Source organism: Oryctolagus cuniculus, chromosome 13 (assembly GCF_051225735.1).
Source record: "Oryctolagus cuniculus isolate XC-2025 breed Fujian yellow rabbit chromosome 13, ASM5122573v1, whole genome shotgun sequence".
NCBI classification, from domain to species: domain Eukaryota; kingdom Metazoa; phylum Chordata; class Mammalia; order Lagomorpha; family Leporidae; genus Oryctolagus; species Oryctolagus cuniculus.
In genome coordinates, this window is record NC_142879.1 from 16,621,068 (window position 1) to 16,643,880 (window position 22,813).

Sequence of the window (22,813 nt, forward strand, 5' to 3'; positions counted from 1 at the left end):
TTTATTTACTTGCAAGTCAGAGTTATACAGAAAAACAGGAGAGGCAGAGAGAGAGAGAGAGAGAGAGGTCTTCCATCCGCTGGTTCACTCCCCAACTGGCCACAATGGCCAGAGCTGGGCCAATCCAAAGCCAGGAGCCAGGAGCTTCCTCCGGCTCTCCCACATGGGTGCAGGGGCCCGAGGACTTGGGCCATCTTCTACTGCTTTCCCAGGCCACAGCAGAGAGCTGGATCGGAAGTGGAGCAGCTGGGACCTGAACTGGCGCCCACATGGGATGCCGGCGCCCCAGGCCTGGGTTAACCCTCTGAGCCACAGCGCCGGTCCAGATTACCTATTCATTCAACTTGCTCTGTGGGCCTTCTGCTCTAGAGCTCTGCATTCTATCTGCAGTTAAAGCCATCAAATGTGGCGGCTGGCACCATGGCACAGTGGGCGAAGCCACCACTCGGGATGCTGGCGTCCCACATCAGAGCTCAGATTCACTTCTGATCCAGCTCCCTGCTAATGCGCCTGGGAAAGCAGCAGAAGGTGGCCCACGTGCTTGTGCCCCTGCACCCACGTGGGAGACCGGGATGGAGTTCCAGGCTCCTGACTTCAGCCTGGCCCAGCCTCGGCCATCTGGCCTTTGAGGAGTGAGCGTCGAACAGAATCAAACTCTCTCTCTCTCCTTTTCCCTCTAGCGTTCTGCCTTCCAATAAAATAAAATAAACTGTAAAACAAAAAGCTATGAAATGCCCCCGGGGAGAAAGCGATGAGATGGGTCTCTAACGCAGTGTTCACCTACCTGTGAGGACGTCCGTCTCCAAGCACACATGTGCCTGCCGGAAGCAGAAATGCATTTTTCTTGCAAATTACTGGTATGTGTAGAGTTCAATGTTGATTGACACATGCTTTCGCTTAATGAAGGTAATTACAAAGAATAACAACTCCAGGCAGCTCTGGTCAGTGTAACAATCTTGTCCTGCCAGGCCGATGCCGTCCCGAGCTGTCAGATCGGCCGCTTTGCCACCAGTCACGCGTGAGCACATCGGTAAGACAAGAAACAGGTTAATAAGCATCAACACTTTCCTCTAAACACTCACCGCGAAGAATAAAGCTGCTGGCGCTGAAGGAAATGATACAACCGTGGAAGCTCTCTCCACGGAGCCTCCACGGAATAACCCCACAGGGCGCACAGCAAGGACACAAGTGCACGCCGGGCGCCGGGGCGGGCTGCTCCTGCCGGGAAGACGGGATCCCAGGCACTCGCTGGTCCTGGCCTGTGGTGCTTCGTCTATGGGGCAGGGTTCCTGCTTTTACCGGGACCCTCTAGCCCTGCAGGGGAGCAACAGCCCGAGCCAAAGGTCGGTCCTCCAGATCCCCTGGTTGTGTGACCTCCATCTGGTAAAGACCAGCCGGCTAACACGCAGGTGGCGGCAGCGTGGCTGATCACACACCTCCCTGCAGGTTGTTCCCCCGGCTTCCTTCAGGAGCCCTGAGTGCTGGTACTCGTGGGAGAGACCCACAGTCACCGCCACACCGCGAGGTGCTTTAAGGCCAACTTCAAACACCAGCCTTGTAATGAGATGTTTGGTGTTATCCTGCCAAGTGTGCCGGCTAAGTAAATGAACATTGTGCCTAAAAAGCCAAAGACTGGGTTTGCCACTTGACTTTTCCCCACCACGTACACACGGGGGCCAAGTGGAGTGGGTGGGCAGAACAGCACAACAATCGGATTGCATGTATCAGGGACTTGGCTGTGCTGTCATAATTGTGGGGCCTTTGGTTCCAAAGCCGGCTGGCTTTGGGGTCATGTTTTTTTATAGCAAGGGGGCACAGAATTACAGCCAGTCGGTTACATGATCTCAGCCTGGCCATTAAGTGACGTGGCTGTGTTTGCTTTTGTGTGACACAAGGCATTACCAGACGCTGCCAACATATCAGATAATGGCAAAATAAACAAACACAAGTGGAAGACAAGTTTAAGGCTCCCGTCACATGGCTTCCAGGAACAGGCATTCGATAACTAAGAATAAAGGGAAGCGTCTGGATTCCGTGTTTAGAAGTAGGAAACCGGGTACGGAAAACGGACTTCTCCCATGGAAGACACACTTCTGTGATCTAGGACCTGGGTCCTTGGGTCCCTCACTGACGCTGGAGGTCTGAGGGGCTAAGTCGCTTCCTGTTTTATCACCAGGAACCTGCACAGAGCAGAGTTTCTTCAAAAATGTGTTGAGGAGCGGGCATGTAGGGTCCAGCAGTTAGGATGTCAGCCAGCACGCCCACCTCCCACATGGGCGCCCCCGAGTCACTGCCTGTCTCAGGTTCCCAATTCCAGCTTCCAGCTAACGCAGACCAGGGGAGGCAGTAGTGATTGTTCTAGAAATAGAACTCCTGCCACCCACGTGGGAGAACTGGATTGAGTTCCCAGCTGCCAGCTCTGGCCCTTGTGGGCACTGGGTAGTGAACCAGTGGACAGGGCTCTGTATGTCTGTCTCTGTGTCTCTTATACATCAGTAAATGAACAGATTGTTCCGAGTTTTGATTTCTGAGTTCTGTTCATGTCTATGACGCTTTTGCAAATGCTAGTGGCATTATTTACTTGGAGACTACTTATTAAGACATATTTTTCCTAACTTTTAAAAAATGTACCTGGAAGGCAGAGAACCGGCAGATGGAAGACCTCCGTGTCTCTCTCTCTGCCTTTCAAATAAAATGAAAATAATGCTAAAAAAATGGTTTTCCAGAAAGTGCCACAGCATCCCTGTGCCAGCCTGTGCGGAGGTGACAGAGGGCCTCATCTTCCTGCGTGTGGAGGTGATGACACGCACCGCAATGCTTGACCGGCTGAGTGTTGGAGCCGGCAAGTCGTGCGGCACGTGGGGCCTGCAGACAACAAGCATGGCCTCAGTGGCCTTATAAACTATTTAGAGAAAGAAACGAGCAGTGTGTTTCCCTCCTAACGATGCACTTGGCTTTGCTACGTGGCCGGCTTTCTGGCTCCCTCCCCACAATTAGGGCTCACCCCTACGGAAGGCAGGGACGAGGACTTGCTAAGGTGACTCCAGGACCACAACAAACGCATTCCTCCACCTGACTTCTCGGAGCCAGCGGCTTCTCTGGCGTCTTGGTGGAAATGCCACAGCAAAGGAGGTGCTTCAAAGGCTGCCGGGGTGCAGGGTGGGGCTGTGAGCAAGAGGAGGCGCGGCCGGGACAGTTGGGAGCAGGAGATGCCCCTGCCCGTTTCCCTGCTTCTCACACCACTCACCGACCCGGACCCACCAGCCCGCCCCACCCACTCTGCGTCTCTGAGCCTGACGTTCAGCCTGGAGTCTGCTGGGGAGGACGCTCCGGGGGCCATTGTGGCATTCGCTGTATTAGACTGGACGGAGAACTAGGGGCAAGACCGGGTTACCCGGCCAGCCCCACGTCCCCATCACGCCTAAGTCCTCCACTGGCATAGAAGGCACTGGCACGAGGTCTTGGGGTTGAAGTTTCCTGTGAGGCCCACGGAGGGTTCTCCTAACTGAACCTGACCCCAGCGGGGAAATGCTTTCATTTTCCAGGTTAAAAAAAATTATTCACCAGAAATATAAAATCCATAGCCCCAGGGACAGGATTCATGACAGCCACTCATGGCACCCACATTCTGCACCGGAGTGCCCATGTTCGAGTCTGGGCAGGGAGCTGGGTGTTACTGTGGATTCGTTTCTGGGAGGAGGAGCATGGTGGGGGCAAGAGGTGCGAAGTCACCACACAGACCCCGGGAGTCGGGCGAAAGCAGGCCTGAGGCAAGCAGCCCAAAGACTCGTTTATTTCAGTTGGTACAACAGCTTATATAGCCAAGGCAGCCAATCCTGACAAGGGGCTGTCTATGCCCTAACCAATCACACCCTGTTGCCATGCAGTTTCCGAAGCCATCCAATCACAGCCTGTTGCCAGGCAGTTTCTGTTGCCAATGGCCATCTTGGCATGGCCTCCTCATTCCACCACAGCTGGATCCCTGCCCCAAGGCGGGAGACCCGGTTCTGGGCTCCTCCTTTTGCCCTGGCCCAGCTCCAATTGTTGAGGGCATTTGGAGAGTGAACCAGCAGATGGACCATCTCTCTCTGGTTCTGTCTCTGCCTTTCAAATAGAATAAAATCTAATCCATAGCCCTGGAAGCCCCCTGCGATCCGGAGCCCACACGTGTCCTGTGCAGCTGGGGAGGAGAAGGTGCTGTCTGCACTCCCACTGCAGGGCTGAGAGCTTTCGAGAGCACAAAGTGAGTCCTCCAGGGACCGCCCCAGCAGCGGGGGTGCTAACAGTCACTGTGTACGGGCAATGCGCTGGGTGCCGGGCGGTGAGCTCGGCTGATCCACGCAACCACTGAGTGGAGTCGCGATTTCTCCTGTGCACAGATGACTTCTTGTGGAGCAGTTTTAATGTGAGGGTAATCGGACTAAAGGCTGGAGGTCACAATCAAATGTGAAAGGCTCTTGGTGGGGACGGGGCGGGGGGAACGGTAGGACCCTAAGTACCTTTATCTGACTGCTGTCTGCACCTGACTGCGTTGATCGGACTCTTCACCTCGCAGGGAGATAGAACCAGAGGGCAGGGCTGACTCTAAGGAAAACAAAAGATAATGGGGTGGGGGGGCAGAGATGGGCGAGGCCGGGAGCTCCACGCACTTCAGCCTTCAGTCCTGGCCGGCCCACTGCTTCCAGCCCATGCGTGGGCAGAGGCAAGAACGGAGCAAGTGGCCCACACTCCACAGACTCATCTTCCAGAACGACTCTCCACAATGCTGGGAGCTGCTACACTGCGGAAAACTCTGGAGCCACCGCTGACCGTTAAATGACTGCCACAGCTCAGTGGGGACTTGTCTAAAGAAAAATCTGACTTATTTTAACAAAATCCTCACTTCTCAAAGGTCACAGGAGGGGTCACTTGATGTAGTCCCACTTTGTATATAACATGGCCTCTGCTGGACAGCCGGCGGAGTGATCACCCCAAACCTGCGTTGTTTTGAGGAGTTACAGGATAATTCTGGAAGGATCCGAGCTGCAGGATTAGTGCGGGATCCTTAATGTCCAGCACCTTTGCCATCCCACCTCCCTCCCCTGTCCTGAGCGCAGGTCCTTTCCTTGCCAAACTATCCTCTCACCTTCGCCCGCATAACCACCTTCCCTTCCTCACTGCTTGCAATGGGCACTTGGTCTCAACAGCTGCTCCTCTTCTTTTCTGTTTTGTTTCAAGCTTTATTTATTTATCTCTCCATCTGAAACAGTAGCAGAGAGACACAGAGAGTTCTTAATCTGCTGGTTCAGTCCCCAAACTGCCACAGCAACTAGGGAGTTGCGAGAAGCCAGGAGCCTGGAACCCATCCAGGTCTCCCATGTGGGTGCAGAGGTTCAAGCACTTGGGCCTTCTTCAGCTGCTTGCCCAGGTGCATTAGCAGGGAGCTGGATTAGAAGTGGAGCCGCTGGGATTTGAACTGTCCCTCATATGGCTTAACTTGCTGCACCACCATGCCAGCACCTCTCCTCCTTTCTGTTTTCCGGACTTCATCAGCCACCAAGACCAGGTCAAGTCCCATCTCCTGCCACAGGGCTGCCCATCCGGCTGCCAGAGCCCAGCTTGCTTTCCCGTAGCCACGGACACATGCTGAAACACCCTAGACAGGTGTTGGCCAACTGCAGCCTGGGCAGAACGCACGTGCTGCCCGCTAGTGGCCAGCCGTGTGACTCTGTAAGCTTCTCATGTTCACCTAGTCTAGGTCCTTGCTCTGTTTTCTAGCACTAAAGTTCCAGCATCTCATTATACTTCCTGGTACCCTCGATCAGCTTCCTCTCTATCACATTTCACATGCAAGACCGCAGCCCCCGGCAGGCAAGGGCTCTCCATTCATGACCTCCTCCAGCATATCCTGGGTGAATGTGCTTTGGGACTTCAGCGGGTCCGTTATGAAATGACTTTTTTTTTTTTAATTATTTAGTTATAGAGAGAGGGGGAGAGTGAGAGCAAGAGAGCGAGATCTTTCTGGTTCATCCTCCAAATGGCCACAAAGGCTGGGGCTGGACTGGGCTGAAGCCAGAAGCCTGGAACTCCACCTGCATCTCCGACGTGAGTGGCAGGAGCAGATGGACCATCTGCTGCTGCTTGCTTTTTCCCAGGCATATTAGCAAGGAGTTGGATCAGAAGTGGAGCAGCTGGGATTTGAACTGGTGTTCACATGGGATGCAGGCATCACAGGCAGTGGCTTAGCCCACCCTATCACAACGCTGACCCCTAAATGACACCTTACTAAGGCACAGCTTTAAGTAAATATTAAAGAAACATGTCTTCATAATGATAGCGGAACTCATAGCTCCATCAGTCAACCATCAAATGCTTATTTAGCGCCTATACTGCCTGGGTTCCTGGGCAGTGAGCAGTCACCTAAGACAAACACGCGCTCTCCCTGTCCTCATGGACCTGATGGTCTCCCCAAGACAAGACCAACGCACGCAGAGAGGAGGCGGTACGAGACAGCACTCGCGGAGAGGTGAGCCGGCCAGGGGCTGCTGAGTGTTCTGGGAACAGGCTGAGGGTGAGGAGCCGTCGTTCTGTGGCCCCACGAGATGAGGGCATGGTCGCGGCGTGGAAGGATGGGTAAAGCCAGTTCTACACTGCCAGTTCCTGGAACCGCAGCACTGAAGGCAGCATGTTATTCTCGGGTGGTAACTCCCCTAGAGCGCAGGGGGCAAGCCCTCTACCCGCTCCCAGTTACGCTGCCCGTCTGTAGTGTCTGGATAGCCATAGGCTCTCTTTCCCATAGAATCAAAAGCACTTGAAGCTGCCGGAAACAATCGCACCAAGCATTGCGTAAATGCTTTTCCAGGAGCTGCGCTAGGGCCTGCACTCCTGTGCCACCCTCAGATTCCTCTGTCGGAATCCTGGCCCCTAAGGTGATGGCACCGGGCAGCGGTGCCTTTGGGAGGTGGCTGGATCATTGGGGGAGCCCTCGTGAGTGGGGTTAGCACCCTTGTGAAAGAGATCCTGGGAGCCAGCTGGCCCTGGCACCATGCGGCCAACTAAAGACCGTGCCATGGATGAGCCAGGAGAGGACCCTCACCCAACGCCACATCCGCCAATGCCTGATCCTACACTTCCCAGCCTCCGTGACACATGAGCCATCTGGACTGCGGTATTCTGTTATGACGTCCAACAGACGAGACAATGGACAGCACGCCTGTCCCAGGCCCTGGGGACACAGCAGGGAGAGCAGGCAGGTCCTGGGCTCTGCCCACGATGAGACGAGCAGTAGGCAAACGTGATCAAGTGCTCAGAAAGAAGCGGGCACAGCACCCTGGGGCAGAGCAGGATCAGAAGAAACCAGCAACGAGCTACAGGGAAGTCCTGAGGCGGGCAGGATGGCTGCCAAAGCTCGAAGCAGATCTGGGCCTGGCGAGTGTTTCTAGAAGGTTCCTCACAGATGGAGTGAATGATGGGGAGCTGGTTGGAGCCAGGCCCTGGAGAGCCCCGCAGGACGAGGTGGGAGCCTCCGGGCACAGACACGGCCCTGATGATGTGTAAGTAGAAAATCCAGGAGGAAACGCCCGGGGACCAGTGGACACCCTAACCAAGCTCAGATTCGCTCCCAGACGTCCTGACGACCAGCGAGCACCAGAAGACGGTCACTGGGCTACAAAGTTCCAGCTCTCTGAGAGGAGAAAGCTAGCCATTTCCGAGGGTGGCCGATTTTGTCCTGACACTCAACTGGGCAAGAAACGTCTCCCAGCATCTTCCACGTAGGGCCCCGTGTTACGGTCAGCTTTCTAGAGAGCTCAGAACTGGTTTTCACGTCAAAAAGTCACAGCAGGTGTTTTCCCTTTTCAGGGGCCAGAACACAACTCAGTGGAGCCAACTCATCCATCCGTGCCTGTTTCTGGGCTTCTAGGTTCAAACATGAATCAGAAAGTTCTAGAGCGACGTTGTGTCTCAGTTACACGGAGATGGGCTCTGGGAGAGGTGAGATAGTGTGGTTTACCTCTCAGGTCCCTGCCTCCAACTGCTCCCGGGTGCCCAGGGCTGTCTCCTCAGGCCCCGCCTTCCACCCCATGGGCTGTGTCCTCAGGGCCATGGCCTCCCCTCAAGGACCCGCCCAGAAGCCAGACAGATCCTACAGCATGCAGCCGGCCGACTTGTGCAAGTCACCTCCGAAGCGCCTGACTCCCCTTGCAGCGAGAGCCAGTGAAACAGCACAGGGAAGCGCCCCCACCTCGCTCACCCACGGGAGTCAGCAGGCGACGGCTAAGCAGGAACGTGACACTTGGCTCCAAGAACTTACTTATTTCTAAAAGGTACTCTAAAAAATGTTCAATTATTTACAATATTTGTACTTTTTTAACTTGAAAGGCAGAGAGAGACAAACATCTTCCAGTCACTGGTTCACCCCTCAAGTGTCTGCAATGGCTAAGACTGGACCAAGCCAAAGCCAGAAGTCCAGAACTCAAACTGGGCCTCCCAGGTGGGTAGCAGGGGCCCAAGTCCGTGAGCCAGCACCTGCTGCCTCCCAGGGTGCACGTTAGCAGGAAGCTGGAACCGGAAGTGGAGCCGGGACTAGAGCCCACCCACTCCGATACAGGATGCGGGCAGCCGGAGCAGCATCTTTAACCTTCATGCCAATTGCTTGCTCCTTTAATTTTTAAAACTTACCTGAGTAGTGTGTGATAATGGAAACCGCTTTACCAATATTGAGATTTATAAAATGAAGGCACAAATCCCCCGGCTCTCCTTGATTTCTCCCCTGCAGCAGGTAAAGAACTCTGCAATCTGAGCTCTCTGCGCGGCTAACCCGGGAGGCCTTGTTAGGCTCTGCTCGCCTTCCAGATGTTTCCGTCACGTGCGTCTGTGTCATTTCATTGTCCTCCAAGGCACGTTTTCACCGTTCCTGTTTGTGCATACAGACCCACCTCGTTTATAATTGCCTTGTAATAGTCTAGTTATTAATGTATCTTCATTTATTCACTTAACAAATATTTATTAAGTACTTGTGATATATATATACATATATATATAGAGAGAGAGAGAGAGAGAGGAGCACTTGTTTTCACTCTTTCTGAGTAAGTACACACACATAGTTGCCTGTATGAGTATTCTGAGAGAACAGGTTTCTAACAATGGAACTTCGGGGCTGGCACTGTGGCACAGCAGGTTAAAGCCCACAGTACCAGCATCCCATATGGGCACCAGCTCGAGTCCCGGCTGATCCACTTCCGATCCAGCTCTCTGCTGTGGCCTGGGAAGGCAGTGGAGGATGGCCTGAGTCCTTGGGCCCCTGCAGCCACATGGGAGACCAGGAAGAAGCTCCAGGCTCCTGGCTTCAGATCAGCTCAGCTCTGGCCGTTGCGGTCATTTGGAGAGTGAACCAACAGAATGGAAGACCTCTCTCTCTGTCTCTCTCTCTGGCTCTCTCTCTCTGGCTCTACCTTTTTCTGTAATTGTCTTTCAAATAATAAAATAATTCTTTAAAAAAAATAAAAATGGAACTTCTAAATGTGCATGCATCTCCCAGTTTTGACAGATCCTGACAGAGCGCTCTCCAAAAGGTGTCCTCTCACACGTGGTCTAGCGGCTCACGGTGGGGCTGGGCCCGGCCCGTGCGTAACAGACGGCACCTCGTTCTCATCTGCCTCCCCGGCTGCTGGCAGAGCTGTGCCTTTTTCTTCCGACTCAGCCACGGCTCTGCCTGCTGAGTCCTTGATGCATCTTCTACAAACAGGCCGAAAGGGCCCCTCCTCTTACCAGTGGCCCGTTGGTTCTCAGACATTCAGCGCCTCCACGTAACTACACAGGCAGCTGCCTGTCCCCAAGGCCAACCCAAGGGGCACCATCGGAGTCGCTTCCTCCCACCCCTGCTGTAGGACACGAGCCATCGCAGACACTGCGAAGTTCCACCCAGCCCCAAGCAGTGGCTCCCGACTGCCAAGAGAGGAGGAGACACACAGGTCTTCCTGGTGACCGCCGCAGGTGGTTTATCACTCCTCAGTACTGGACTGAGAGCCCCTGTCAGGGGGTCTTCCCGCAACGCTGCTGCCCTGTCAGAAGCGACACCTTTGCCCCACCCCAGTTCTCCTGTCCCCTGCTCCGTGTCATCTCGCTCCGTGGCTCCCAGTCACGTTCCACTCGTCTGTGTATTTCCATCCCTCCCACCCGCAGTCACAGAAGGACTTCCGTCCCCGGCGTCTCCTCCACGCTCTCCACCAGTTGAGCCTTGCAGATGTTGCGATCACTTTTTTTTTTTTTTTTTTTTTTTTTTGGACAGGCAGAGTTAGACAGTGAGAGAGAGACACAGAAAAAGGTCTTCCTTTGACGTTGGTTCACCCCCAGCAAATGGCCGCTACGGCCAGCGCTGCGCCAATTTGAAGCCAGGAGTCAGGTGCTTCCTCCTGGTTTCCCATGTGGGTGCAGGGCCCAAGGACCTGGGCCATCCTCCACTCCCCTCCCAGGCCACAGCAGAGAGCTGGCCTGGAAGAGGAGCAACCGGGACAGAATCCGGCGCCCCAACCGTGACTAGAACCCGGGGTGCTGGTGCCGCAGGCGGAAGATTAGCCTAGTGAGCTGCAGTGCCGGCCTCATATTTTTTTTTATGGACCCGGGAAGCGGACCCAGAAGACACACGAAGGGACACGCTCAAGGCTGTTCGGCTGGCCGGGGGAGGGCTGAGGGCTCTGGCTACGAAGACCCTCCGCTAACAGCAAGACCCAAGGCCCCTCGCAGCCAGCTTCTGGTTGACATAAACGCAGCCTTCCCAAAACAGCCGCCGCACGGATGCCTCCAAGCCAGCACTGTGCTTGTGAGTTCTTTTTGGTTTCCAACCGCTACCTGCCTCTGCGTACTTAGCCAGCTCCCAGGCTGGTCCACGCGGGAGCAGGAGGGACGAGGAACCCGCCGTGGACGCCCCGGCTGGCTAAGGCACGGAAGGAGCGAGCTGCTGGGTTCCCTTTGGAAACAGCTTCCGGAGCATCTCGCAATTCTCACGTCGCGGAATGCGAGCCTTCTGATTTTCTTCCCCATTTCCAAATGCAGAAACCACAGGAGCTCCGGGGCCACGCGGAAGGAGGCGGTGGCCAGACGCGTGGGCCCCTGTTTGCTGGGCAAAGCAGTGCCCACGGGCACCGAGGTCAGCAGCCACGGATGCTTCCGTGCAGCAACGGACGCTGTCGGCGGAACGACTCGCTCCTCGCCGCACTGAACGCCGTCCCCTCTTCGTCTTACAGGCGTCCGCACGTGCCCGTGAACTTGAGAGTCCCGGCTGTTTCCAGAGAGAACTCGCTTTGCCTTTTTGCTCTTTTCCTGCTAGAAAAATGACAAGCTGCAAGAGATGCACTGCAGGCCAGGCCAGGGCTGGGGCAAACGAGAACTTAATAACTCAATCACAAAACGTGTGGCTGCCCGGTGCAGGCTGCTTTTACCGTCCTTTGAGTTGTAAAAAACACCGGTCCCTGCTCCCAGGTGAATGGTTCACAGGCCTTGATTTACACAAACACAGGGCTATCAGGGAGTCGAAAGACCTGGGGGCTCAGAGACGGAGACCAGCAGGTGGGCAGCGGCAGAGGCTCACCCCGAGGCCCGACTCTCCCCAGGTGCTGCCGGGGCACTGCCTGGAACCTGAATCACTCCCTGGGTCCCAAGCCGATCTCTCTGAGCTGTGGGACTCACCAGCGGGTGCCTGCAGCACACACCACGCCCCACACCGGAAACCGGCCAATGCCAGGTTCAAGTCCTCCGGTGACTCCTTCCCAAGCATCAGAGAGGACCACAGAGCAGAAACTTGCTTTCGGGCAGGAAGAAAAAGAGAAACACTTGCAGATGGTTTCTTCCCATCTTTGGTGACAGAGGAAGATGGAGGAGATGGTGGGAGGAGGGGGATGTGGAAGGAGGGGCCTGAGCCTGGGGCTGCAGGGATAGCCCCGGGCCGCAGAGGTGGCTCTCGGGACGGCACACAACCGCTCCCCAGGCCCTGCCGGCAGTGCCCGAGCTGCGCCACCACGGGGGTCGTGAACGTGTGTTATGGGCCCGCGTCTCCGGGTCAGGCTGTCTCCAGCTCCCGGCAGCGTGGCCAGCGCGGAGGCGGGTTTAGCTGCCTGGCCTCACCCCTCGGCTGGGCTGCCTGCCCGGTCCTGCCCCCAGACCCAAAGCCCATGCTGCGGCGGCACTGAGGCGCTGGCTCTCGAAGTCTCCCAGGGCAACAGGGGAGCTGTCCGGTTCCACCCACAATGTAAAACCCGCAAACCTGACAGCAGTGGGACTGCCATCCACCGAAGCTCACGCAAGCGGACACTGAGGGCAAGAGCCTGAGGGTGGAATTTGCAGGACCAGGCCAGGGCCGAGGGCTCTGTCACACTGACGTCTCCCCAAGATGGGGCAGGGCGGGGAGGGGGAGCGAGACCCGCGCCTTCCTGGCTCACAGCGTGCTCACACCAGAACCCCTTGTCCACCTGTTCGCCATCACCCCGAGGGTCACCGGCACCCTGATATGCACCACACCCCTCAAGGCCCCCACTTCTCCAAACGCTGAGTGGGTTTTGGGGTCCCTTGAGGATGTCCACACGTGGACGGCCATCCTTGTGCCCCTGGCGGGCAGGATTCCTAGCGGCCACCGCTCCTGCAGGACAGCGGCCCTGTCTTCCCTGGAGCCCCGTGCTTGGCCACTTAACTGTTCTTGGGCCGGCACCATGGCGTGGTGGGTTTAGCCTCCGTCTGCAGTGCCGGCATCCCATATTGGCTGCTCCACTTCCGATCCAGCTTTCTGCTGTGGCCTAGGAGAGCAGTGGAAAATGGCCCAAGTCCTTGGGCCCCTCCACCTATGTGGGAAACCTGGAAGAAGCTCCTGGCTCCTGGCTTTAAATTGGCGCAGCTCTAGCCATTGCAGCCATTTGGGGAGTGAACCAGCAGATGGAAGACCTCTCTCTCTCTCCCCCTGTCTCTGTTTGTAACTCTGCCTCTCAAATAAATAAATGTCTTTAAAAAAAAATCTATCAGTTATCTATTAGGAAAAACAAAGGTTCTTCCATGGACAAACCACTGCTGAGCCCGCGGGTCCCAGACGCTGCTCCGGGTGTGACCACAACCGCCCAGCAGAGTGTGAGCCCAGCAGGGCAGGTGCAGACGCCTTCTGGAAGGCAGGGGGCGTGGTACATGGGAGAATCTGGGGGTCAAAGCCACGGAAGCCGCTGGCAGAGCGGGAGTCGGGGGTGCCGGGTCACCCAAGCAACTCGCTCAGTGCCCTTGTTAGGGACAGGGGGCATGGAAGGTGTTAAATCGCTGTGTCTGGGACGGGGAAGGCGGGCGTTGAATCAGACCATGGGGACACCCCGCCAGGCAGTCCTGGGAAAACACATCTCTTCCATGCCGTTCTTCCTTCAGGCTGCGGGCCAAGATTTTTTTAAATATTGGTTGGGTTGTTTGGTGAGTGTAGAAGCTGATTTTCCTGGGGGGAGGAGCGGCAGATAATTAACAGTGCACGTGGACCGTCCATTGAGAGTAAGTGTGCAAGGAGGACACGGCCTGGGGCCAGGGGTTCGTCACCCCTTAGGGCGCCCGCGTCCCACACCGGAGGCCCAGCCCCGAGGCCCAGCCCCACTTCCAGTCCAGCTCCCTACTAAGGCGCACCCGGGGAGGCAGCAGGCCAAGTCCTGCCCAGCTGGGTCCCTGCCTCCCTCGGGAGAGGCCCACATAAGCTCCAGGCTCCTGGCTTCCGCCTGGCCCAGCCCTGACCGTCGCGGGCAGTGAACCAGCAGATGGAAGATCTCTCTGCCTGTCTGTCTGTTTCTCTGTCTGCCTTTCAAACACAATGAACATGTGAAATAAAATACAGACAAAGCCTGGAGCTTAATAGAGAAACACGAGAGGACTGCAGAGTTCATACGAAATAGAATCAAAAAACAGATGCGTTTTGGTGCAAAAACTTTGAAATCCACGCACAGTTCATTTTCCATGAACTTTTTGAAGACGTCTCATATGGCGCTTTAACAAAAACCAACAATCAAAGTCTCGGGTTTTGAAAATCGGCCTCGGAGTCAGGAGTCAGATTCGACATGGCCCACATCATGAACCCAGCGCTCGGGGCTCCGTGGGCTCGGCCGGCGCCATGGCGTCCCGGCCTGCGGTGGAGGTCACGGTGGTGGTCACGATGGGGGTCCCCACGGCGTCTCCCCTACCTGGCTCCAGGGAGGGCGCGGGGAGGCCACACGGGCCGTGCCCTCGCACCCCGCTTCCGTGATGACCCGGCTCCTCATGGCCACCGCAGCTGGGAAAACCACACTGTTAGGAGCGTGGACCCGATGGCCCACCAGCAAGCCCACCCCCAGCTCTCAGTGTCTGCACAAGCGGCTCCTCTCTCCTGTCTCCACCGGAGAAAAGTGCCCGCAGCGCAGAGAGGGGCTCCCAGGCTCAGAACCCCCAGGTCTCCGAACACCCAAACTTAAGGACGGCGCCATTCCTGTCGGCCCCGGGCATAAAGCATGGGCTTAAACTGTCACCAGAGGACATCTGGGGAGTGCTCAGAGGTACTTCTTTTTCACACTATTTAGAATGAAAGGGTGACTTTTTTATACTGCTCCCTTTCATCTCTCCCCAGCTCCTTTTCAAGACTTGCAGGCTAGGGGCAAGCCGACCCCTTAGCGCCCAGAGCGGGGCGCCGTAGTCCTGGGAGACACTGCCATCTCGTGGCCGGCAGGAGCACTACAGGGAAGGCCCGCTCTTTGTCCCCCAAATTCTAGGTTTTATTTAGCAAACCTGCGATCACTTGCGAGTCTTTCCCTTGATTATACTGACGATAGCTGCCAGGCCCTCAAATGAATGCTTTTCTTTCCTCGGTATGAAAAAGCACAGAGAAATCACAATAAGAACCAGAAACTACTTGGGTTGAAGGTCAAGTGTGTTTCATACGTGGGTAAATTATATTTGGGCAGAAAGAAAATCCAGCCATATAATTTTTAAACAGTGAAAGTAAGAACACACATCCACGATTTTGATTTGGCTCCTGGCTTCAGCCTGGCCCAGCCCTGGCTGCTGCAGCCATCTCGGGAGTAAGCCAGTGATGGAAGATCTCTCTGTCTCTCTCTCTCTCTCTCCTATCTCTTTCAAATAAATAAATAAATCTTAACGAACAATAATTAGAAAAGCAGGGTATATACTATATGCATGTACACACATGTATCACACTTAATGCCCCAATAGAAAAAGATTCCTAAATTTAAACTGACTTCCCCTAAGTAGTAGAACTGCGGGTGATTATCCTGTTGCTTTTATTTATTTATTTTTAAAGGATTTATTTAGTTATTTTGAAAGCCAGAGTTAAAGACAAAGAGAGGCCTTCCATCCGCTGGTTCACTCCCCAGATGGCCACATGGCTGGAGCTGGGCCAATCCGGAGCCAGGGACTTCTTCCTCGTCCCCCACGTGGCTGCAGGGGTCCAAGCACTTGGGCCATCTTGCACTGCTTTCCCAGACGCATCAGCAGGGAGCTGGATCAGAAGCGGAGCAGTGGGGACCAGCACCCACACAGGATGCCGGCATCACAGGCGCTGGCTTTACTCGCTGTTCCCCAACACCAGCCCCTGTGCTGTTTTTTTTTTTTTTTAACTTTTCTACTTTTCCAAAATTTTGATAACAACATTTCATTATTTAAAATAGGGGGAAAGATACATATTTAAAAAAAGATGTGGGGGCTCTGTGGCGCAGTGGGGTAAGCCGCCATTGGAGGCTCTGGCACCTCACTAGCAGGGCTACCCCACTTCTGGTCCAGCCTCCTGCTAAGGAGCCTGGGAAGGCAGTGCACGAGGGCCCGCGGACCTGGGTGCCTGCCGCCCTCGGGGGAGACCCGGACAGCGCACGAGGGCCCGCGGACCTGGGTGCCTGCCGCCCTCGTGGGAGACCCCGACAGTGCACGAGGGCTCCTGGCTCCAGCCCCGCCCAGCCCCGGCTGCAGGAGAGAACCAGAGGATGGAAGCTCTCTCGCTGTCTCTCCTGCTATGCCCCTCCGCCTTTCAAATAAATATATAATTTCTTAAAGGTCTGGTCTCTGTGGTTACTGCTCCTTCCACATCAGTTTGAAACCATTTTTAATATATTTGAAAAGTTGACTTCAAACTTCTTGGGATCCTTTATTAGACGATTCTTATTCAGAAACACCCAAAAGGCATTTCCGGAAGAGTCCTGGCCGCTGTCTGTGAAGCGGGGAAGTTGTCCAGGGCTGCCACACGACGGGATTCGGCGATTGAGAAAACACCGTCATCCTACCCGGCAGAGTTTGGCACAACGGCCAGGCGCCTGCCCACCCATGGGGCCTGGCGGGGCTCCCAGAGAAAGGCGGGCCTCGCCGGCGATCGCCCTCGGGGCCTCCCAGGGCCGGCTCGCGAGCGTGGGCGCGCACCGCGCAGCAGGCCCCCGGGCCTTCTTACTGGGAGAAAACACATTCTAAACAGTCATGATTTCATGAATGGAAAAAAAGAAGGCTTCGAGGCTCCGGAGAACGACCGTGCGTCTTCCGGGACATCTGCACCTGCCGCACGCTCCCCTGCGCTCCCGGCGCCGGGCCTCCGCGCGTCCCGCCAGCAGGGGGCGCCGGCCGCCGGCGGGAGGGCGGGGGCAAGGTCCGGGGTCCCCGGGGCGGCCAGGCAGGGCGCGGTGGGGCCTCGGGGGCCTCTCCGGAGTCCCGCCGACGCCCCCAGCGTCAGTCCCGGCTCACTGCGTCCTCGCGGCAGCCGTTTCGGGGCGGCGAGGTCACCCCAGCAGCTGGGGCCCGGGACCCCCGCCCGCCGCGTGCACCTGTACCCCGACACCTCCACCCCTGTGCTTTCGGAGACTCCCACGGAGCCCGGGAAAACGCAGTTCTTTCTCGTCCTGCCGTCTATGAAGCGCACCTGGCTCAAGGCTCAGGTGGCGCCCCCTGAGCCCGGGACACCTCCTCCAGCGCCGCCCACAGGCCGCCCCATCCGTCAGTCGCCGTCCCCGCTTCCCGCCGTCCACACTCGCGGGCGGTCTACACACGCATACGGGCTTCGATCCAGCCCTGACGCCCTCAGCCTCTGACCCCAGGGCCCTAGACATCCTCCGCTCGCCCCGCTCCATCCTGCTCACGTGCCCGCTCTGTGCCTCCACCCGCAGGGACCGTGCCTGCGACCCCCCCACACACACCTCACCTCTGCCCGCGGAGTCCTGCTCACTCCCTCGGGCTCCCGGTCCCCAGGATTGGCTGTTCCTCGCTGGTGCTGGCAGGGATCCCGGCACAGACTCCCGGAAGGGCCTGGTGGGTGCATAATAGAAATAGAAGCGAAGAGAGGGGAGGAGGCAGGTACCGTGCAAGAAGGCAGGAGGAAAAGCAGCCAGGGGCAGACGGCTGGAGGCGCCGCCTTCTTTTCCTGTAAATGTATGCATTTAAGTCACAGATACAGAGCAAGGTCTTCCATCTGCTGGCTCCCTCCCCAGATGCCCTCAGCGTTCAGGGCCGGGCCAGGTCAAAGCCAGGAGCTTCTTCCCAGTCTCCCACATAGGTGGTAGGGGCCCAAGCACCTGGGCCATCTCCTGCTGCTTTTCCAGCATCGGCAGGGAGCTGGATCGGAAGTGGAGCCGCCGGGACTCAAACTGGTGCCCATACGGGGTGCTGGTGCCTCGGGCAGCAGCTTAGCCTGCGGAGCCACGGCGCCAGCCCCTGGTGTTTCATTTGAACCTGAGGCTGGGGGGCCCCAGCCTCCGTGGTTAGAGCATTTGATGCCTGCTCCCAGTTCTTTACAAATGCAGGCAGACGGCATTGAGTGAGGGGAGAAGGTCAAAAGGGGGCGTCTTGGAGAGTCCAGGGGTCTCCATCCCCAGCTTCTGCCATCTCTGGCGCTCAGCGAGCAGGTGCCCTGGGTGTCGGGTTCACTAACTCCCGTAACAAGCTGTTCACCGCGCCAGCTCCCACTCAGTTGGTTTGCAGTGAAAAAAAGAGCTGAACACACCGGCTGGCTCCTCACTTCAACGTGGAATTTCATTTGCCTTGACTTTCAAATGTATCTGCCACTCCTGCAAGGTCTTAAATCCATTTGGTAAGGGGCACCAAAGCATGCATCGTTTCCTCCTTTGAAATGACATCGCTATTCATGGCAGCACTGCTCGCCATAGCAGCAGATTGGGGAACCCAAGCGCTGATGAATAAGAGACCTCAGACGACCACGCAGCTGCACAGTGGGCTGGGAAGCTCTTTGCGAGCTGCTTTGGGGATGATTTCCAGGACACTGTTGCGTGAAGCAGCCCAGGGAGAGATTAAGAAAGTGAAGAAGGGCCGGCGCCGCGGCTCACTAGGCTAATCCTCCGCCTGCAGCGCCGGCACACCGGGTTCTAGTCCCGGTCGGGGCGCTGGATTCTGTCCCGGTTGCCCCTCTTCCAGGCCAGCTCTCTGCTGTGGCCAGGGAGTGCAGTGGAGGATGGCCCAAGTGCTTGGGCCCTGCACCCGCATGGGAGACCAGGAGAAGCACCTGGCTCCTGGCTTCGGATCAGCGCAGCACCAGCCATAGCGGCCACTTGGGGGGTGAACCAATGGAAAAAGGAAGACCTTTCTCTCTGTCTCTCTCTCACTGTCTAACTCTGCCTGTCAAAAAAAAATTTTAAATAAAAAAGTGAAGAAGAAAAGAAAAAAAACACACAGGCTGGCGTTGCGACCAGGTGGGTTAAGCTGCAGCCTGGGACACTGGCACTTCCCATCCAGCTCCCTGCTAATGCGCCTGGGAAAGCAGCGAAGACGGTCCCTGTGCCTGAGACCCAGCACCCGCGTGGGAGACCCGGATGGTGTTCCAGGCTCCTGGCTTCAGCCTGGTCCAGCCATTTGGAGAGTCAACCAGCAGATGGAAGACCTCTCTCTCTCTCTCTCTCTCTCTCTCTCTCTCTCTCTCTAACTCTGAGTTTCAAATAAATATTTAAACATACATATATTTGCTTATCACTGCATCAGTATCTGTGGAAGGATGTGGAAGCAGTAGACTGGGTGGGAGGAAGGCCCCACTTTTGTGCCTTTGGGATCTTGAACCAAGTGAATGCGTCACCTCTCGGAGAAATAAGTCAAAGCGGGGCCGGTTGCTGGGTGACACTGAGCGGGTTTGGGCGAGGTACTGTCCACCCCGGTGCAGGCGGAGACGGCCCCTGCCTGCTAGGAGCTTGGGACAGGATCAGATCCTAGTGAGAGGAGGGGCCAGTGATGGAAGTCACAGCTGGGGTCAGGGCGAAGCCCTCAGAACACTGGATTCTTGCTGCCCGGGGGGCAAAGCTCGGCCTGGGTTCTTGGGTGTCCGGGTGTCGTGAGTTCAGGTTTATTTTCTTTCCCTTACACTTGACCCATTCTACTTCATAGACGGACCGTGACGGCATCAGCAGAGAAGCAGGGAAGGGCACACCCACCCTGGGGCAGACCCCTCGTCCGAGACCTCACATCCCGTGGCCCGGAGTGGAGAGAACAAGGCAAGGACCAAAGCCGCAGGCTCTGTCAATGCAGACGGCTGCCAAGGCAGCCTCACTGTGACCTTTTTAAAATTAGCTTATGGGGCTGGCGCTGTGGCCCAGTCAGTAAATCCTCCACCTGCAGCACCGGCATCCCATGTGGGTGCTGGTTCAAGTCCTGGCTACTCCACTTCTGATCCAGCTCTCTGCTGTGGCCTGGGGAAGCAGCAGAAGATGGCCCAAGTGCTTGGGTCCCTGCACCCACGTGGGAGACCTGGAAGAAGCTCCTGGCTCCTGGTTTCAGCCTGGCTCAGAACCAGCTGTGGTAGCCATTTGGGTGTGAACCAGCGGATGGAAGATCGCTCACTCTCTTTCTCTCTCTCTCTCTCTCCCTCTCTCTGCCTTTCAAATAAATAAGAATTTTTTTTACAGATTTTATTTATTTATTTGAAAGTCAGAGTTACACAGAGAGAAGAAAGGCAGAGAGAGAGAGAGAGGTCTTCTTTCCATTGGTTCACTCCCCAATTGGCCGCAACAGCCGGCGCTGCACAGATCTGAAGCCAGGAGCCAGGTGCTTCCTCCTGGTCTCCCATGGGGTGCAGGGGCCCAAGCACTTCGGCCATCCTCCACTGCCTTCCCGGACCACAGCAGAGAGCTGGCCTGGAAAAGGAGCAACCAGGACTAGAACCCAGTGCCCATATGGGCTGCTGGCGCCACAGGCAGAGGGTTAACCAAGTGAGCCACAATGCCAGCCCCCATAAATAAGAATCTTTAAAAAAAAAAAAGCGACAGCTGTCACGTGGTACCACGTCCACATGGGCAGGAGAGTCCTGTTCACGTAATCCCCAGAGAACACAGACGAGAGACAGCGAATCGCTGGACACTGAAAGGAACGGGCAAGAGCATCCAGCCCTGAGCAAGGGGAAGGCGCGGAAAGAATGCAGCCATTCCTTGCAGAACGATCCAGAATCCCAGCCCACCCTGGCCCACCACCTGCTCAGAGCCCTCCGGCAAGCAGTGCTCCCTCCTGGCCAGTGGGCGGGCACTCAGCGCTGGTCGGGCAGATGTCCAACCGGCGCCAGCGTCAGCTTCCTCTTCTCCAGCACGAGCAAGGCAGTAAACCCAGCCACTGATTGATCAGGAACACACCTGTCTGAGGGAGGCGGCCCAGGCTATCCCATGGGTTGACAGGTGCACACCTGTCTGAGGGAGGCGGCCCAGGCTATCCCATGGGTTGACAGGTGCACACCTGTCTGAGGGAGGCGGCCCAGGCTATCCCATGGGTTGACAGGTGCACACCTGTCTGAGGGAGGCAGCCCAGGCTATCCCATGGGTTGACAGGTGCACGCCTGTCTGAGGGAGGCGGCCCAGGGATGATGCGTCCTTTCTACTTTTGCCATGATAAATTCTTGCATGCCTCTCAGATCCTGCATAAATAGAGAATTTTCTTTGACAACCTTGTTAAAGGCATACGAGGAGGATATCTGGGGACTTGTCTGAGGTTGCTGGAGTCTGCACGTGGTCATAACTCCACGTCAGGCTGGAAGAAGCTGCACCGTCCGGGAGGACACAGACTGACCACGGGCAGGGCTGAGAGCAAAGGAACCTTCCTCTGTCTCAGCAGGCCCCGGCTGCACAGCGGATGGAGCCCCTGCGTCCCCTCAGCCACGGTGCAAGCTGTGTCCCCCCCACCTCGGGCCTTACAGAAAACTGGGTGTGACAGGTCGGAGCCCAAAGAGCAGTGAGAACAGAAAGGGATGAAGGAAAAGCCTCCTACAAACATGGACGTCCTCGGCCCGCGGGGCCGCCCGGAGGGCGTTCCTCAGGCAGGAGCAGCCAAGTCCACGGCTGTCCAGCTGACCGGTGGGGGTGGGAGGGGCATCTCAGCAAGATAAGGGTAGAGCTGCTCTCGTCGCACGGCGCACCTGCTGCGTGCTGGGCTGGCCTCTCGGAGCAGCGGCTGTGCCGGCACCAGGCAGCTTGGGGGACTCGGCCCTGCCCAGCCAGCTGGCTCTGCATGGGAACTTGACCTGCTGCCTGGCTGATCAGGGCACACAGTGCAGTGAGAGGAGCACCACAGGGCCGGCTCAGCAAGCGGCCTCCCTGCCCTCTGCCACCTTCGTCCCACACGATCCTCGGGGCCACGTGGCATAGGGAGCTCCCCGTGGCCATGAGGGCACCGAAAGGCACAGAGCAGGAACCGAAGCCGGGGCTCCTGGCTCCCTTCCTCCCACTGGCTTCAGGGGAAGCTGCTATAGCCTTCGCCTTGGTCAGCGCAAATAACAGCATGTAGGGCAGGAGCGGGTGCCTAGGAGACCCCAGGGATCCCCGGCACTCCTAGCAGAGGGGTCCCCATCTACCAGGGAGGTCTCAAAAGACTAGGCCACTGTGACGTCAGCAAGTGTCCCTTCCTGAAGCCACAGCTTCCTCCACAGCCCCAGGTCCCTCTGTCAGTCCAGAGAGGAGCTGGGAGCACCTGCCCGCACACACACACACACACACACACACAGTCCCAGCAGACAGGAGCCGGGAGCACCTGCCCACACACACACACACACACATATACACACACACACACTCCCAGCAGACAGGAGCCAGGAGCACCTGCCCCCCCCCCCCACACACACACACACTCCCAGCAGACAGGAGCCAGGAGCACCTGCCCGCACACACACACACTCCCAGCAGACTGCACTTGGGCCCCCTGTAACCTCTGGCTACTACTTTTCGGTGACCTGTCACCTGTGGGTCACTTGAAGGGCAGCAGATACCAGTGTCCAGGTGTGGGGGCTGAACCACAACTCTACCCTGGACACACGAGTCTCTCACCCGGTACTCACCCTGGCCATGACCTCTCCCAGGCTCTGAGCTGTGAACTCAGTGGGTCAACGGCTCTCAGCTCTCGGGAAGGCCACTTGGAGAGGTGCTAGGGGGCAGGGAGACCTCACTGAGCTGAGCCCCAGAGGGCACACCGCAGGGGAAACAGGCTCTCACTTTTTAAAACTGTATTTAACCCATCGAGTTCAAGTTTTCAATTCTGCAAATATTTCAACGACATAATATTTACTTCAAAATTACCATATATATGGCTCAATCCAGATCTCTACAGGTGTCCTCTATCTAGAATGATTGGATATAACGGCTTATTCTGAAAGAGACATATAGACAGACCCCCACCACCTGCTGCCTTATCCCCCCCCCAAATGCAACAGCCAGACCAAAGCCAGGAGCCCAGAGCTCACTCAGGGTCTCCCAGCTGGCTGGCGGGGACCCAAGGACATGAGCCATCATCTGCTGCCTCCGGCAAGGAGCTGAAACCAGACCTGGAGCTGACTTGTCTCGGCCACTCAGGATATGGGATTTGGGCTTCGCGGGCACCGTCTTAACTGCTGTGC